This window comes from Mastomys coucha, unplaced genomic scaffold (assembly GCF_008632895.1).
Source record: "Mastomys coucha isolate ucsf_1 unplaced genomic scaffold, UCSF_Mcou_1 pScaffold22, whole genome shotgun sequence".
NCBI classification, from domain to species: domain Eukaryota; kingdom Metazoa; phylum Chordata; class Mammalia; order Rodentia; family Muridae; genus Mastomys; species Mastomys coucha.
In genome coordinates this window covers 40,635,305-40,644,798 of record NW_022196905.1, presented here as the reverse complement: position 1 = coordinate 40,644,798, position 9,494 = coordinate 40,635,305, and positions in this window count along the sequence as shown.

Below are 9,494 nucleotides of genomic sequence, written 5' to 3'. Positions count from 1 at the left end.
TTTCTTTGTTTAGTGCATTTGGTGTTTTTATTATTATGTGACAGGAGGAATTTCTTTTCTGGTCTAGTTTATTTGGAGTTATGTAGGCTTCTTGTATGTTTATGGGCATCTCTCTCTTTAGGTTAGGGAAGTTTTTCTTCTGTAATTTTGTTGAAGATATTTACTGGCCCATTATCTTGTGAGTCTTCACTCTCTTCTATACCTATTATCCTTAGGTTTGGTCTTCTCATTCCATCCTGGATTTCCTGGATGTTCTGGGTTAGGAGCTTTTTGCTTTTTGCATTTTCTTTGACTGTTGTATCAATGTTTTCTATGGTGCCTTCTGCCCCTGAGATTCTATTCTCTCTTCTATCTCTTGTATTCTGCTGGTGATGCTTGCTTCTATGACTCCTGATTTCTTTCCTAGGTTTTCTATTCAGGGCTGTCTCTCTGATTTCTTTATAGTTTCTATTTCCATTTTTAGATTCTGGATGGTTTTGCTCATTTTCTTCACCTGTTTGATAGTGTTTTCCTGTATTTCTTTAAGGGATTTTTTGTGTTTCCTCTTGAAGGTCTCCTAGCTGTTTACCTGTGTTCTCCTGTATTTCTTTGAGGGTGCTATTTATGTCTTTCTTAAAGTCCTGTATCATCATCGTGAGAGTGATTTTATATCTGAATCTTACTTTTCAGTGTGATGGTGTGTCCAGGACTTGCTATGGTGGGAGTATTGGGTTCTGATGATGCCAAGTAACCTTGGTTTGTGTTGCTTATATTCTTAAGCTTGCCCGGAATTATCTGGTTATCTCTAGTGCTGCCTACTCTTGCTAAATCTGACTGGAGCCTGTCCTTCCTGTGATCCTGGTTGTGTCAGAACTCCTCAGAGTCAAGCTGTCTCTGTGATCCTGTGATTCTGAGATCATGGGATCCTGGGCTTGTAAGAGCACCAGGGAGTGGAGCTTCTTCTGGATGTTTTGGGACTGGGTGCAGAGCTTGTGCCCAAGGTCTGCTCAGGGTACAGGCCAGCCCAGAGACAGGAAGCAACCCAAGCCACTAGGCTGCCAGAGTTCTTGTGTGCCTGGTCCCACTGATCCCAGTTACTCCAGGCGTTGGGACAAATGTTGTGTCCTCCTCGCCTCTGATCCTGGGTATGTTAGAGCTCCTGGGAGTGGAGCTTCCTCTGGGTGTTGTGAGACTGGCTATGGAGCTTCGCCCAAGGTCTGCTCAGGGCACCAGCTGGCCCAGACAGACCGGAAGAAACCTTCTGTACATCATTTTATGCTACCAACAAATGCTACCAAGAAATTTAATGCAAACATGTATCTCAGGTCCAGTGATTATATAAAATTCCCTTTTAGAAATAAAGAGAATCTCAGACTAATTTTAGCTTACAACAGTAAACTCCCCAAACTGTCTTCATCAATGAAATATCTTTTGGAAACAAAAAGCCTTTGAAAAGTCTCACATTATTTTATGAATTATTTATTGTATATTAAAGCAGTAAATACCTGATATTAAGTGTCTTCCAATTAAAAGACAACTGTTAAAAATGAAGACTAGAAATAAAGATTGAATGCAAATCAGTGTTAGAACAAAGGAGGTGTACCAAAAATACTAAACTTTATAACTCTTATTGTACTGTGAAAATGTAATATAATATTAACATATATACACATTGAACTGGTTAGGGAAAGAGATATAGAAGATCTGACTGTTTTCTAACTCCCTATGTTGCTGATGATGTCCCCAGTTTTAAGCTCCCTGCATAGACCTCTAAAGTGCTAGGATTATTTTGAGCCCCATCTAGCCTCCAACCCAACCTGTCTCAGCCTTCTTGAACCACCAGGATTGTAGCCATATACTACCATGGGGAGTTCTAATATTTATTGTTGTTGTTATTAGATGTTGTTTTATTCTGTTTTATTTGGTGACAGCTATAGCCCTGGCAGAGAGAAAGACAGATAGTAGCATGCTTCCTTCAACAATGCCAAAAAGACAACTTTTCTCCTTCCTAAACAGTTTACTCACTGGGGGCTAAGCATACAATGAACCTATGAGGGCCATTCTTATTCAAAACATAACTACATGGAAATTTCTTTTTGTAAAAATGTAAGATAAGTACAGAAAAACCACAACCAAAAATTAATCAATCAAACAAACAACAAATAAACAAGCAAAAACAAAACCCACAGAGTTGTGTTGGCCAGTTCTAGTTGGCACATCTGTAAACAACTCCTGCACCTGAGGCCCAGGGGACATTGAACAAAGCCAGAAAAATTATAAGAACCAGAAGAACAGGGAGTTTGCTGTGAGACTGTGTCTCCTAAGTATACCTATGTAGTCTCTCCAATATTGGTGCCTAAACAAGACATGAACAAGGAAAAGAGCAATGGACATGGAAGTGGGAAGGTAGTCAAAGAAACCAAAGGGAACTAAGGGATTAAGGAATGCTGAGACAGAAATAGTCTTCTCCAGGAAAGAACACATCAACTGGTTTACCAAGGTGAAATAGTCAACCCTGGGAAGGGAGAAAATAAATATATTTTATATATATATATATATATGTATATATACATATATACATATATATATATATGTGTGTGTGTGTGTGTGTACATATACATATATGAGTGTGTGTGTATGTATATATATGTGTGTGTATAATATATATATACCAAGAATGTTGCATTTATATATATATTTATATATATATATATATATATATATATATATCAATACACACACTTTTTAAAAAAAAAAAGAAGCTATGAATTTGAGACTGAGAGAAAAGGCTGTTCAAAGGAGGGCTTGTAAGGAGGAAAGGGGAAAACTGAAATGATATAATGATGAAATTAAATTATGATCTTGCTTGTTTGTTTGTTTTTGTTTTTTGAGACAGAGTTTATCTAAGTAGCCCCAGCTGTCGTGGAACTCACTGTATAGACCAGGTAGGCCTTGTACTCAGAGGTCTGTCTGTCTGCTACCTGCGTGCTGAGATTAAAGGTATGTACCAATATACCCAGCTAAATTATAATTTTAAAAAGGTAAAAATTATATAAAAACATTTAATTGGTGGAAGTATTAACTACTTGTATTTGATTATTACATATTATATAAATTGTTAAATTATCACAGTTTACTCACCAGCTAGTAAGTAAATCAATTAACAAAAATGTTAATAATATGTATGTTACATATAAAAGTTTGTTTCCATTCTTTTCTGATTTTATCTTATATTTGGTGAACAAAAATGCTTATTATATGCAATGGAACATCATGTTTCTTAATTATAAAATGAAAATGGAAATAAAGAAAATTAATATTCTTAAAGTGTCATATATTTTCAGATTTGACTCTCAGACGAAACTAATGATTATTGAAAGATCACAAGACACAAAAGTTTGTTTTGACAGCATCCCTATTCAAGAACAACTTGAAAACTTAAAATCCAATACCATGTACCTTATGGACACATACACATATGTGTATGTATAATTCAAATGAGAAAACACTATTCAGCAGTTGAAAGAAATTAAAGAATTAAGTAAATGGAGAGCTATATCAAGGCAATGGATAGGAAGGCTCAGTACCAAGAAGACATCAGTCTTTTCCAAGTCTATCATACATTTTATATAACGTTCAATACATTTATAACTAAAATCTCTATAGTTGATTTACGGATATCAACAAATTTTCCTACAGTTTATATGTAGAGACAAAAAGATCCAGAATAGCTATTTTAATATTGAAGAAATAAATTAGAAAGTTAATACTACCCATCTCAAGGACTTGTAAATAAAGTCAGTTCCAAGAGAGTAACAGTCCTGAAAGAATAGAAAAAAAAAATGTAACACAATGATAAACTTAACCATATATACATATATACTAGAACAGAAAATACCAACTCAAATTCACCTCTCTAGGAGAAGAACAACCCTCTTTTGAAATGGTTACTGTTAGCATTTTGTCTAAGCTCTGCCCCACAGTTACCCTATCTGACTCCCTATAAAAGGAGCTGCTTGCCCCTCCCTCTCTCTCTTCTCTCTCTCTTCTCCCTCTCCCTCCATCTTTCTTTCTCTCATCCTCTCTCCCTCCCTCCTCCCTCTCTCTCTCTCTCTCTCTCTCTCTCTCTCTCTCTCTCTCTCTCTCTCTCTCTGTTCTTGAACTCAGAAATCCACCTGCCTCTGCCTCCCAAGTGCTGCAGTTAAAAGCATGTGCCACCACCGCCTGGCTCGTCCTCCTCTCTCTCTCTTGTTCTTGCCTTCTTGCTCCTACTCTGTCCCCTTACCCCTTCCTCCCTCTCTCCCCATCCCTTGCCCCTCTCTACTTCTCTATTTTTCTTTTCTGATCTCTCTTTCTCTGTTTTTCTCTACTATCCTCTGAACTCCCCTCCCAATGCCCTGAATAAACTCTGTTCTATACTATACCTACCATCCTGTGGTGGTCCCTCTGGGGGATGCCTATGCTGAGTCATCCATTCCCTCATATCTGACTAAACCTGCACCAAAACTTATCCCCTCTCTCTTTATCTTTTTATAAACACAACAGTTACTTTGTGAAACAGTATGCACCAATGAAGCTCTGAAAGAAACAAAAATGAAAACAAACAAACAAAAGTTTTGCCTTTTTTTAGGGAATTTTTAATTTATGAAGAAAGAGTTTATTTGCAAAGTTTCTCCCTAAACTAGAAAAAGGAGACTAACTATAATCACATAAGATGCTTATCAGTAGAGGAAGCATCAATACAAATGTGCAAAACTGCCTGACAAGAAAGATGATCAATCACTTGTTGCTATAGCCCAGAGTATGTGTGTGTGTGTGTGTGTTTGGGGGTGGAGGGGGTGTAAAAGGAAGGACAGATACATGGAGCATAACAGTTTTCTAAAACAGTAAAATTTCTCAAAGATAGTATGTTAGAAGCACTCTATTATGCATTGTCAAAATGCATAGAAGATCTGATGCTAAGAGTCAAATGTCATGGGCTATGGAAGCTATGGATGTGAGGTAAGGATGAGGAGTAAGGACAGGCTCATCAGTGCTGGTGTGTATGTGAAGGATATGAACAACAGTTGAATCTGTGTTCTGGGGAAAATCTGTACTTCCTAGTTAACTTCATAATTAATCTAGAACTTCATTAAAATATCCATTAAATGTAACACTATAATGAAAAAAATACAATACATGGATATAATTTTAAGTCTATCAAATAAGTATTTCATATTAAGATTAAAAATAAAGGGCATTGGCAACATTTGTGTATTTCACTATTTCAAATGTTGAAAAACTAGATTTTTCTAAACAGTCAACACCTTGTAGAAGACTGAATAAGACAGGAAAATTTTGAACATCTATACATTTATAGAAGTAGATTCAAGAGTTAAAATTATAAATGTAAATTTGTTTTATGGCCTCAAAAGCAAAGAGAAGTACTGAAAGAAGGCACATACCTTGACATTTAATTAATAGTTTAATGAGACATCTGTATTGTTCAAGAAGAAAGTACTATGTATTTTGCATTCTTTTAAATATCTAAGCCTGTACTCTGGGTAAGAGAAGATCCAGTAACATAAGAATATTATAAGTATGCTATTATATTGTAAGTATGTTACTATATTGTTTTATTAGAAGTATGCTAGTATATGTAAGTGATATTTTATGCAACTTATGAGTCTTCCAAAATTAAACCCTAAAAGCCCAGGCAAGAGCTGGATTTTATGCTAAGATCAATTAAGGAAATGGACAGTTACAAACATGATGGACACAAAATATCATGCTCTATTTACAATAAACTGGATCAGGGTAATTCACTGGACTCTTTTGCCTGGATTCTCTTTAGCTCCTTCGTGTAGTTTGCTTTGTGCCTAGTTATGGGGCAAGGTCTCCGTAGAATAAATCTATTGGCTTTTAGACAAGGTAAGAGAGAGTCACTTTATGCTCATACTCCTCACAGGAAGGTGGGAGGCAGTAAGAGTCATTTTTATTGTGACTTTCTCTATTGCTCAGCTATCGCACTTTGCAATGTTGTTCTCTGGTCCATGGTAATATGAAGGCATACAGAGAAATGGAGGGCTGCATTAGATTCCAGTTTCTTTGCAGGGGTCATGGGAGTATGCAGTTAGGTGAAATCATTGATGCTTTTAATAACATGCATGAATGTTATGGATAAATTCTGATCCATGAGACCAGGTAGGCACCAGTGTTTCTTAAGATTTGTGTCTCAATATGCAAATATAGCAGATTTGTTTGTTTGTTTGTTGTTGGCCGCCGGACAGCGTCTATCCAAAATGGCGCCAAACTTCACTTCAGTACCACGGACAGCTGCTTGGCGCAGGCGTGCGGTAACAGTGACACGTCTCTCCCTTGGCTCTCCCCCTCCCGATGGGGATATGCTAATAAGGTGCTTGCACTAAACTAATCAGACAGTAACACGTTTGCTCGCCCCCCTCCCGCGGGGGTAGGTTAATGAGGTGTCTGCATGGTGCACCAATCAGACAGTCTCGCTCGGCTATATAAGCCAGCAGCTCCAGGGTATCAGGGTCCTTCCCTTCAAACTTCAAGAGGAGCTCCCAATAAAGTGCTGCTGAGAAAGATCCTGTTGCCCTGTCGTTCTTGCTGGCGAGACCGGTCGCAACAGTTTGTTTTCTTTTCTGGAGTATATTCAAGGGCTGTAACAGCACTAATGAATGATTCATTGGCCATTTTGTAAGGGCTACACACAGAACAATATACACAGATCAATTTCAATGGTGTATTTCAAAATGTGTTAGAAAAATCATTGCTAAATTATGTATCTTGTGATGCTCCTGTCTTCTTCATCTGCTCATATCTGTGCATAGATGTCATATGCACTGCACCCCGCTTTCCAGGCCCATGACTGAATTCTATTTCCCAGAGCTTGTGATTGGGGCCATTTCTGACTAGTGAGTTATCAAGTAAAAGACAGGGAAGCATATCGTTATTACTACAAGGTACTTTATTGGTTTTCATGTTTGCCATGGTAGCCTTTAATAACCAAGTCACCAGACTTATACACAGAGGTCAGAGGTCAGCTGCAGCAAGAGCTAAGCCTTCATTCTTATCGTTCACTCTTCTAGGTTGCTCGTTACCACATTATACTGTCTCCATCCTGATTATCATACTCATCTTTTAGAAAATCATATTAATTTCATCAAGTTTTTAACCAAGCTATAATTTGTCATTTACTATATGTATTTTTTTTTATCTTATATTTTATTCAAACTGTTTTCACTTCAGGGATAGTTATTTGTATCTTTGTTACAATTGTGATGTATTTATAAATTAACTATATATGAATTAAAACATCTACTGAGTTTTACTACAATGTGTTCTGAGACTTAAACCAACACTTATTCTGAGAAAAGCATATTTTTAAAATTTCCTATTTCCCTTCATATAAATTATACATATATGTGTGTGTGCGTGCGTGCGAGGGCACACACACACACACACACACACACGCACACACACACATATATATATATATATACATATATATATATACATATATATATATATACATATATATATATATACATATATATATGTTAAATCCATACTAGCTAGTTACTTTTTATGATTACTGTAGAAGATCAGTCATTCCTTTTAGAGCAATTCCCATCTAGTTGTTATTTTATATAAGTATGCTGATATTACTACATTAAATTTTAAACTGCTAAAATTAATCCTTTGAACTTTTGAAAAGGATTTATGTTCATGTTTCTATTTTATAAAATATTTAGAGATAGAAAATATTCAATTTTTCTCTCTTTTGCCATTTTTATAGTAGCTGCACTATTTTAAAATAATATTGTCAAGAAATTGAAATAAAAACTACAGACTTGTGAAAAAGAGGCAAAAAAACCCAAAAGTTCAAAATCATATGGCACCTACTATCAGGGCTATAAATAGTTTTGAAATTAAAATCAAGTACTACCACAACTTCAAAGGTCATTATGTTAAGAAAAAGTAATTTTCCATAAGAATGCTTGAAAGTACATAATTGCAAACATATTTTACTGCCTCAAAACAACAATGAAATGGGGTATTAAAATCTATACGTTTCACCAGTTTTGAGGTTGGCCATAGCCAGCTAGCCTAAAATGCTTCCCTGTTTAAGTATGCGGACTATAACATGCACAGCTGAATGTTCCCACATGTTTTCTTCAAATTGTGGTATTAATGATTTGTTGCAATTAATATTTCAGCCTGCTTCTTAAAGCTGAACGGTGTGGGCATTTTGGCAGAATTCTCTGCAGATGTGAAGTCTCTATCAGGCACTGTCTGCCTTCTGGTCTACATTCTCTCCTCATTGCCTTCTCTGATATCAAATCTCATTTTTGGTCCAGGTGACACAGGAAAACTGGTGAACAGTATGGCCGAGCTTTGTACAGCATCTCCTTTTCTCTCAGTGAGAAAATGAGTGAGTTTGGAGAGGCAGTGAATTTTGTATTATTTTGATAAACAAAGAGATGTGGGAAACTGACAGCTGAGTGAGGTAGTGAACTTCACTAACTTGCAGCAGTACACCCACCTTAAACCCCACCCCCTGTAGGCTTTCATTCATTTGTTTCGTGTCGGGGTCGTTATGTTTTGTAAAATGTGATATAATGCAATGGGAGAGGCTGCTTTAGTGAGGCCATGCTGAGGCATTTCTCCTTGAGATGTCATCCATAAGATGAGTCTTCTATAAAATAAAATTTCTCTGGGGGCATGAGGAGGGGGCGGGTTGAGAATGGAGTGAGGCAGAGAAAGAGAGGGAACAGAGAGGAGAGAGAGAAAAAAGTGAAGAGGCTGGGGGGAGAGGACAAAGGAGAAAAAGGCCAGAGAGAGATAGAAGCCAAAGAAGGAATAAAAAGGGAGTCCAAACAGTCCTTTTATAGCTAACCAGGCTCCTACCTGGCTGTTGCTAGGTAACTTTTGGGTGGAGCTTAAAAAAAAATGCTAACAGGGGTGGCTTCCATTTTAATATGGGGTAGGTGTGGAATACTGCCTTTTATGACTTGTGGTCCGAAACGACTGATATCTTGCCATATAAAGTAAAGAATTAACTCTAATCCTCACTCAAAACTAAATCAATAGCCATGTTTTAAGAACCATACCTTCAGGACTACATTACCACACCAAGACTCTAACAAATATCTTAACCTTGATCCTCTGCTTCATTGCGCCCTTATGACCCCAACATTCAAGATAATGGAGAAAGAATATCTCCATGAGTGTAAGTTTGAGGCCAACCAGAACCACATAGCACATTTCAGGCCACCTTGGGCTGTAGATGTCTCAAAAGAAAAAATACATAAATAAATACACACCTTTGATAGCTACAGGCACACAGTAATATAACTGTACTTTCCACCTTGCTTCAATTTAAACAGAGACATGCTATTATTGTTTGGGTCACTGAAACAAGAAAGGGAAGTGGAGTTTTAAAACTAGTACATTACTATGACCCAATTTCTCCTCTTCCAGCCCCTCCCTGTCCTCACCCCAAGGGGAGA